Source organism: Rattus rattus, chromosome 12, assembly GCF_011064425.1.
Source record: "Rattus rattus isolate New Zealand chromosome 12, Rrattus_CSIRO_v1, whole genome shotgun sequence".
Lineage (NCBI taxonomy): Eukaryota > Metazoa > Chordata > Mammalia > Rodentia > Muridae > Rattus > Rattus rattus.
The window spans coordinates 49,917,654-49,927,169 of NC_046165.1; the positions used below are offsets into that span (position 1 = coordinate 49,917,654).

Below are 9,516 nucleotides of genomic sequence, written 5' to 3' on the forward strand. Positions count from 1 at the left end.
TCATGTGGTTCAACAATCTGAAAATATCTCACTGAGCTAAAGCATTTGGCAGGGCTGCATTTCTGCTGATGCTTCTAAGGAAAACTATTCCTTCCTTCCTTCCTTCCTTCCTTCCTTCCTTCCTTCCTTCCTTCCTTCCCTCTTTCCTTGCCCCTCTTCATTCTCTTCCTCTTCTGCCTCCTTCTGGCTTTTAATATTACCCACATTTGCTGGCTTGTGGCTCTCATCCAATGACAGCATCACTTCAGCCTTTCCCATTATCAGATCTGAGCCTCCCACTTCTCTCTAATAATTGTGATTAGAGCTGGCCCACTTAGGTAGTCCAAGATATTCTCTAGAGAGCATACATCTAAGCACAGTAGTCAGGTCCCAGCTGTTATGGAATAACATAATCACAGATATCAGTGATTTGGATGTGGACATGTTTGTTGCACCTTAAACAACAGAATTTCATTATCATGTGGTTCAACAATCTGAAAATAACTCACCGAGCTAAAGCAGGGTATTGGCAGGGCTGCGTTCCTGCTGATGATTCTAAGGGAAACTATCCTTCCTTCCTTCCTTCCTTCCTTCCTTCCTTCCTTCCTTCCTTCCTTCCTTCCTTCCTTCCTTCCTTAATTTCTTCCACCATCCTTCTTTTTACAGTCTTCATGGACACTTTGAGAATGGAGAAGAAATGTCGCTAACCTGTCCTGGCAAGACTGTCACTTTTGGATCTGTCTGCTCAGTTCTTGTGTAGAGAATGTCTAGATTCGCTGACCTTATGTCCGCTCCAGCACACTCTCCACAGAGAAGGGGGACTGACCTGCCTTTTGGTCTTGATGCCTGATAGGACAACAGCTTTAGGGAGGTCTATGTTTTATTTTATACTTCAAACAGCCCCGAAAATAGGTATGAACATTAAAAAATAGATATCAATATTTCTATTTTGTGACCAAGAACTGATCCTTACAGCTAGGTCGTTCACTTCAGACCTCAATGGTTTTCTGTTTTCCTTATATCGTCTCTGCCTTGCATAGCAGTGAACTTCTCAGGTCTCATCCCACCCACCATTATGAAAGGACCTAATTTATTTCTTGTTTGCAATCACTCACGGATGCATCTGTGTGGTAGAGGACCTGTCATGTCTTTCTCCCAATGATAGAGAGTAGAAGTGACTGAGAGGATGTCCGTGTGTTCTGTTCCTCATGCTTTACCTCATTCTCTTTCAGTCCAGCTACCAGGGGGCTCCTCCAGCATAGCTGCGTATGCACTGTACGAGATAAAGGAAAGCCTTTGAAAAGTGCAGGGCTGGCAACTCTGCCACTGTTCATGGGAAATCTGATTTCTTTCTAGGCACTGAATGGCTCTGGTTTTCTTACAGAATAGCATGGATGATGAATACAGACAGGCAATGCAAGGTAGAATTTAATGGAAAGAACAGAGACCATTTGCTACAATGTTATGCCCAATACATAGAAATAGTTCAAGCATCAAGAATCGACAAATGGGATCTCATAAAACTACAAAGCTTCTGTAAGGCAAAGGACACTGTGGTCTGGACAAAGCGGCAACCAACAGATTGGGAAAAGATCTTTACCAATCCTACAACAGATAGAGGCCTTATATCCAAAATATACAAAGAACTCAAAAGTTAGACCGCGGGGAGACAAATAACCCTATTAAAAATGGGGTTCAGAGCTAAACAAAGAATTCACAGCTGAGGAATGCCGAATGGCTGAGAAAACACCTAAAGAAATGTTCAACATCTTTAGTCATCAGGGAAATGCAAATCAAAACAACCCTGAGATTTCACCTCACACCAGGGAGAATGGCTAAGATCAAAAACTCAGGTGACAGCAAATGCTGGCGAGGATGCGGAGAAAGAGGAACACTCCTCCATTGTTGGTGGGATTGCAGACTGGTACAACCATTCTGGATATCAGTCTGGAGGTTCCTCAGAAAACTGGACATTGAACTGCCTGAGGATCCAGCTATACCTCTCTTGGGCATATACCCAAAAGATGCCCCAACATATAAAAAAGACACGTGCTCCACTATGTTCATCGCAGCCTTATTTATAATAGCCAGAAGCTGGAAAGAACCAGATGCCCTTCAACAGAGGAATGGATACAGAAAATGTGGTACATCTACACAATGGAATATTACTCAGCTATCAAAAACAAACGACTTTATGAAATTAAATAGGCAAATGGTTGGAACTGGAAAATATCATCCTGAGTGAGCTAACCCAATCACAGAAAGACATACATGGTATTCACTCATTGATAAGTGGCTATTAGCCCAAATGCTTGAATTACCCTAGATGCCTAGAACAAATGAAACTTAAGACGGATGATCAAAATGTGAAGGCTTCACTCCTTCTTTAAAAGGGGAACAAGAATACCCTTGGCAGGGAGAGAGAGGCAAAAGATTAAAACAGAGACTGAAGGAACACCCATTCAGAGCCTGCCCCACATGTGGCCCATACATATAGAGCCACCCAATTAGACAAGATGGATGAAGCAAAGAAGTGCAGACCGACAGGAGCGGATGTAGATCGATCCTGAGAGACACAGCCAGAATACAGCAAATACAGAGGCGAATGCCAGCAGCAAACCACTGAACTGAGAATAGGACCCCGTTGAAGGAATCAGAGAAAGAACTGGAAGAGCTTGAAGGGCTTGAGACCTCATATGTACAACAATGCCAAGCAACCAGAGCTTCCAAGGACTAAGCCACTACCTAAAGACTATACATGGACTGACCCTGGACTCTGACCTCATAGGCAATGAATATCCTAGTAAGAGCACCAGTGGAAGGGGAAGCCCTGGGTCCTGCTAAGACTGAACCCCCAGTGAACTAGACTGTCGGGGAGGGCGGCAATGGGGGAGGGTGGGGAGGAACACCCATAAGGAAGGGGGAGGGAAGGGATGTTTGCCGGAAACCGGAAAGGGAATAACACTCGAAATGTACATAAGAAATACTCAAGTTAATAAAAAAAAAAAATGAAAAAAAAAAAAGAAATAGTTCAAGCATGTATCCAAGCTAAATATACACATACCATATTTTCTGAAAGCGGAAGTCCTGAGGCAAAATAGACACTTGATGAATATTTGCTGAATGTATCTTCTAAACATTAGGCTGTGGCAGAACTGATACTGAATTATCACCATTGGATGCATTGACTGTTCCTATAATAAGTGCGGAAATATCTGGGCTGGCATTTAAGTTTGGCAGATTTCCTTTCCTGTTTCATTCCCATCAGCATATGTGAGGAAATACAGCAGTGAAGGCAGCAGTTGCAGTGTGCTGGAACTCAAGACACATAGATGTGATTCCATGTCTTGACCTAGGTGCCATGCAATGAAACTTCGTTGTCTTGATCCTTAAGAAGCTGCACACAAGACTGACTCTGAGCTTAGCATACATCTATCTTCGCACCAGTAGTTCTAGGGTGTGTAGCAATCGCAAGATTCCCTTGGCAAACAATTAGCTTAGAAGATATTTCTCCAAGTGTTTAGATGGTCAAACTTGTATTACCTGGCAAACATGCATTGCTATAGAGAGCATAGACCAGGGAAGCTAGTTTTATCTTAGATTTTTAGACTTCTTTGAGGAACCAAATATAATCTTGTTCTGTGACAAATGTGAGCAAGTGGCTGAAATGCTCAAATGCTTAAGAGGATCCATCAAGATGAGAAAGTTACACCAGCTTTCTTTGGACCCAATTCTTCATAGTTGATGTATTGTATTACTTTGCTTTTAAAACATGTTCAACATTTTAAGCAAATGTGTTATAGTCAAGTGCATACATGATTAAAGAGTCAGCTAAGCAGCCATGATACTCTGGGATTAAAATATAGCATTATTACCTCTCCATAGAGGCTTCCTTTTTAAATATATTTAGGTCAGTCTTTGTAATTTATTTCCATGTGTGTGAATTTCATGTTTGTATTATAACTTTAAAAATCTCCTTTAGATAAGACCTATTGAATTGTTATCATGGAAGTTGAAACATTAGTTTTTCTTTTTCTCTCATCTTGCTTCACACAACCACACTTGCCTCCCCTCACTTGCTTGTCTTAATACTCATAATTTTGTTAGATCTCTTATTATTAAGACTATGTAGAGGCAAGTTTGTGCTGCTGTTAGTGATCCATGATCACAATTTCTTCTTCGTCTTGTGCCCCAATTATCTTTCATAATGCCTCATGTTTTGCAAATTTGATTAATTTTCCACTAAGGCAACATTGATTTAATCCCAAGCCTGGTCACCATTATCTCAGTGTGTTCTTTGCCTGGACCTTCTTCTCAGGCCTACATTTTGGAGACATTGTCCTTGGCACCTGTGACCAACTTTTACACAGGAAGCCTGGGCATTCTTTCTGTCCCTGTCCTAAGCTGGGTCTCCCCCTTTCTTTTTCTCCTGGGCCTTTTGTTGCTGTCTTCCTGCTTTTGTGTGTGGTGAAGGACTTGTTTCATTGAGCACATTTTCTGAAAATGGATGCATGAAAAAGCTTTCCAGACATCTTGTATTTCAACATTTTTTGTTTGTAATTATCCTGCAGGATTTTGAGGCCATTGTTTAATAGCCTTTCGATTCTAGACTTGTTTTTGAGAACTTTGAAGTTTCTTTTTCCTGTTGCTTCTGGTATGACCTATTTTTCCTCCTACATGAATGGTATTTTCTTCAGCTTCATTTCAGAAATGCCTGTATCTGATGTGACCTTGTGCAAGTCTTGTTCACTTCAGCATTTGACCAAACTTTGGTCTGGAACACATTACATCAGCTTTGCCAAGATCTCAAGTCACCCTGTCGTAGCATTATAATGGTTTCCAGCTCAGTTTGAGATTCCTTTTGTTAGTTGAGTGACATTGTCCTTTAAAAATTAGTTTTACCCCCCTACTAGTTTGTCTTTTTATTTTTTCTAAATCTTTCCTTTTTTAACGTTCCTTATCCCAAGTCTTCGCTTTTAGTTATCAAGATCTGCTAGTTTTCAAAGAGTCAATGAAGCAAAACAGTACCACAGTAGTTTTGCGATGGTTGTTTCTTTATAACTCTTCTTCTGAGCACAGAGTTTTCCAGAGATGACCTCACATGTGGTATCACAATAGAGAGAGTACAGACGCTGACACAGAGACCAGCTTGCTTTTATTAAGCCTGATGCTACAGAGATCTGGAAAACAATGTAAAACAAAGGCACAAGCAGCACATTTTATTTTTTTGTTTTGAGTTTGTGATTTCTTCATAGTAATGCATTATTTGTGTTATATATTAAGTATTTTGTTTAATATACTGACTATTCTGCAAATACTTACTTAGCAGGTTTTTTTAAGCTCTCCTATGAAGAAACCAATAGGCATAAACACAGTAAAAAAAAAAAAAGCTTTTCAGGATTTTCAATATTTTTAAAATATATTAAGGGCTCCTATACTAGAAGGTATAAAAATTACAACCATAAATATTCCTTATTAGACCATTATAGTCTTGTTACTCAGATACAATACTTTTATTTCTCTTGGGATATTACTTTAAGTTGTGCATGTGTGTTCTCTTTGTGTGTATTTACACATGTGCACTTTGCAAGTGTAAGTTGTGTGCGCATGTCTGTGTGTTTGTGGGGACAAGAGGTTTATATTGGCATCTTCCTCTATCACCTCCACCTTACTTTTGGGGACAAAGCCACCAACTGAACCTACAGCTCATCAATTGTTTGAGAATATCTGGCCAGCGAGCTCTGGGAATCCCTTTGTACTTGCCTTCCCAGCGGTAGAATTAGAGGGATTCAAAGCACCATTTCTGACTTTTTCTAGGGACCTGAACACTACGCCTCGGGCTCTGTGACAGTTATTGTGCCGACTGAACCATCTCTCTAGCCCCTAGGATATTTCTTTTGAAATTTCTTCTTTTTCTCAGGTGGTCTCTTTCTGCCTTCCTCCCTCCTTATCTCCCACCATGTCCTAGAGGCTTTCCAGAGATGACTAGTGGCTCCCCTCTGCTTGTATAAGAATTGGAGCTGGAAACACAGAATCAGAGTTCAGAGCATCAGACTACTTTTTTGCTGGCGATCTGGCTATTAAAGCACCAAGTGTGGAATTGGTGTCTTTGGATCTTTTCTATTACGTAGATCTCGTTTCCTAGAGAGTTTTCAGCTTCTTTTGGAGAATAATGAGGCTGAACTTGGAATCTGTTCTAGATTGATTCTGTTGCTGTAACAAATACAATGGGCAAAAAGCAACAAGGAAAGGAGAAGGATTTGTTGGATTAAGACTAGGAGCTCAATCAGGAACTGAGGCAGAAACCATGCAGGGATGCTGCTTGTTACCTCCCCAACAACTGGCTTATGTTTCTTAGACAACGCAGATTCATTTACTTATGTATGTGCAACCCATAGTGGATGAGGCCCTTTTAAATCAATTAGCCATCAAGAAAATATTTTACAGACATGCTCACAGGCCAAGGTGATAAAGGCTGTCTTTCAGTTGAAGTCCTTCTTCCCAGGTGACTCTAGTTCTCATTAAGTTGATAAAAACTCGCAGTAGAGCAGCCAATCATCAGACCTACCAGGAGGTTCTCAGCTTTGCAGTGAGGTAGCTGCACTTCTACACCTTCTCTATGGGGAATCATCCTCCAGCATGATGTGAGTCTGAAATATAAGGCAATGTTCTTCATGTGCCTCTCCATTACCCCTCACCCACACAGGTCTTCCCTAGCTCTGGTTTCTTGATTTTGAACATCAGTGCCAGTCAGGTTGTTCTCCATTTTACCCATGGCTAAATGAGAGCTTTGTTCTTTCTTCTTCGATGTACAAGTTGTCACTTGCTCAAAGGCCCCCAGTTTCCAAAACGCTGTTACATTTGGCTTCTTTCTCTTTTCTGTGAGTTTATGGTTATAGAAACATCAATATAAATATCTCTTCTAATCTTTGCTAATCTATAGCAGAATTGCTTGAGCGTGTTGAACATTCCATCATTATACAGAACCGGGTCCAATCTTTATACGGCCCAGGCATGTGGCCAGTGTTTATTTTGTGTTTCTTTCTGAAGAGTCCGAGATGATGTCAATTTCTGTTGCCAAAGTTGTCTCTAAGTTCTCTACTCAGTTCATTTTTAGAAAAGGACAGATAGGCTGGAAAATCTAGTATTAAAATCATCCCTAAGATTTTCTCCTCCTCCTCCTCCTCCTCCTCCTCCTCCTCCTCCTCCTCCTCCTCCTCCTCCTCCTCCTCCTCCTCCTCTCCTCCTTCTCCTTCCCCTCCTCTTTATTCCTGTATCAAGGCATTAGATAAATACACTTGGTTTCATTGAAGTTGTAGCAATGAAATTGCTATTTTTATTTTTATGAGCAGTTTTACAATGACAAATGTTTTATCTTTTTCAATGTTTTTATCAGATGAGAATCAACTGTGTTTAGAATTTCATTTCATGTAGGAAATGACACAAAATGCAGATATGCTGAATGTTCTTCCTGAAGACCTCTGTGAACTTGTTGATTTTCTTCTCCATGTTTTCTGCCGGTTTCATAGCTTCAAGAGCTGCTGCTTCTTCCGATAGTGGATCTTGGCTGTTCCCTTCCGTTTCTCATCCAGAGTGGCTATCACTGCCTGGTACTTCCACTTGACCTCTTCAGCCAGATGCCCCAGGTAAGCAAACTTGTTATAGGGTGGAGGGACCCTATCCAGCACCTTGAGACCTTTCAGGGCAGCCTGGCCTATCTTGTTCTTGGGGGGTAGCATGCCTTGAATACTGAGCCAAAAAATTCAGCTTGGGGGTCGCAAGTGGTAAGGGCCTCGAGAGGTGTTGATGTTCATCTGCTTTTAGAGAAAGGACAGATACTTTAACTCATTTCTGTAGAGATTTCCAGAAATGTTGATGCCCTCAGAGTGTATAACCACCACCTACCAGCCCAGCAGTACTTGTTTGTCCACAGTGGCCACCAGGCAGCCCAGAAGATGGCCATGGCCATCCAGCAACAGAACCTGCCCCTCCACCATCTTGAGCAATGGTTTGGGAAAGGCTAGAGGGATTTTTTTTGCATGCAAATTCATTAATATTTATTGAACTCTGCAAGTGTTGACTTCTAGTCTTGTCTCAGTAGTGGCTAGGGAGACTGCATCACCTTTGAAGACCATTTAAAGCACAGCTGGTACTGGAAACATTTTTAGAAAGATGACTAGCTGAAATCTACCAATAGTGAAACATATAAGCACACCTTGCTTTGGTCTTTGAAAAGACACTTCCATTTTCCATTTGTTCAAGTGGACCACGGAGTGACACTTCCGTCACCCAGGGGTCTTGTAGCAGAGCACCTTAACTCTAGGGATACATTTATAGGTGGTTTCACTCTTCCACATGTATTTCTCTGCTTTCTGCAGTCAAGGCAGAAGTGTTCCAATATGTGTCTCAGAGAATTCAAGCTGGAAGGAAGAAAGAAGAAGTTGAAATGAATGGTTCTTTGACTATTTAGTGGAAATTATAGGGAGGGCTTTCTTTGGATAAACTTATTTTTCTGGAAATTTCATTGTTAACAAAGTTAATAGGGGTGTTGCTTTGTTGAATATGATCTGCACTTGGGGTACCCTAGTATTAACAGGAGTACTGGCTGATTAGGAACTAGAAAATGACTCAAATGTCAGCTTGCTGGACAAAGGATTAATTACATTATAAGTTGGAAGTAAAAAAATTAGTAATTGGGGAAAATTTGCCAATTACAAACTCTAATATGTTAGACTACCTGGTTAATGGACTCATGTGGGCCTTGGAACACCTACCTTTATCCTGTATCCCTTAGATAATTCTGATGAAAATTTCACTTTGTAGCTTAGGGGCCATTTATCGACTTTAACCCTGTATTGATGCCTTTAACTTTTACATTTTGTTTAAAATGTAAATAACTGATAAAAATACAGATTGCGTTTTTCCATGTATTTATGACTTTTGCTTTTGGAGTCAGTTCTAATATGTCATTCAAATTATGGCCAGAACTCATTTCAGCCATTGGATGAAAGATTTTAAATGAGATTTTAAAATAAAAGTAACCTACAGATTAAAAAAATATGTTATGATGTTTAAGTAAATATTAAATTTAATAATTAATTAGGCTGTCACAGTGATATGTTTTGATGCTACCTGCTAAGCCTTTCTAATTTCAGTTGTTTTGGAGCAACAGTTTACAGTTAAATTTTCTTAGCAGGTAGGTGTGAGGCAATGTGTCTAAAATACCTAAGGGATACACATGAGATGTGAGTACAGTTTGATCTTGAAGCAAAGGCTGGAACATGGGAACAAGCCCAAAGGACAGATAACTTTAATTAGGATAACATGAAGAACATTGATTTGTATGTTAAAACCAACAACTTACTGAAGTGGAGATTAAAATATACATGGCGACAACTTTCAGATCTGAAGAGAAGTCTTACAGGAAAAAAATCTCTAGGATTTTATGATGTATATGGCAGACTTGGGATCAATAGACGGAACTGATAAGGAAGCAAGTTTTGGTTCAATGTCAAGGTTTTTTTTTTTTTTTTTTTG

General features: G+C 40.2%; 1 pseudogene; it reads right to left on the minus strand.

Moving 5' to 3' along the window:
* Positions 1-7,392: 7,392 nt before the first annotated feature.
* Positions 7,393-7,976, minus strand: LOC116913166 (annotated as a pseudogene).
* Positions 7,977-9,516: the final 1,540 nt, after the last annotated feature.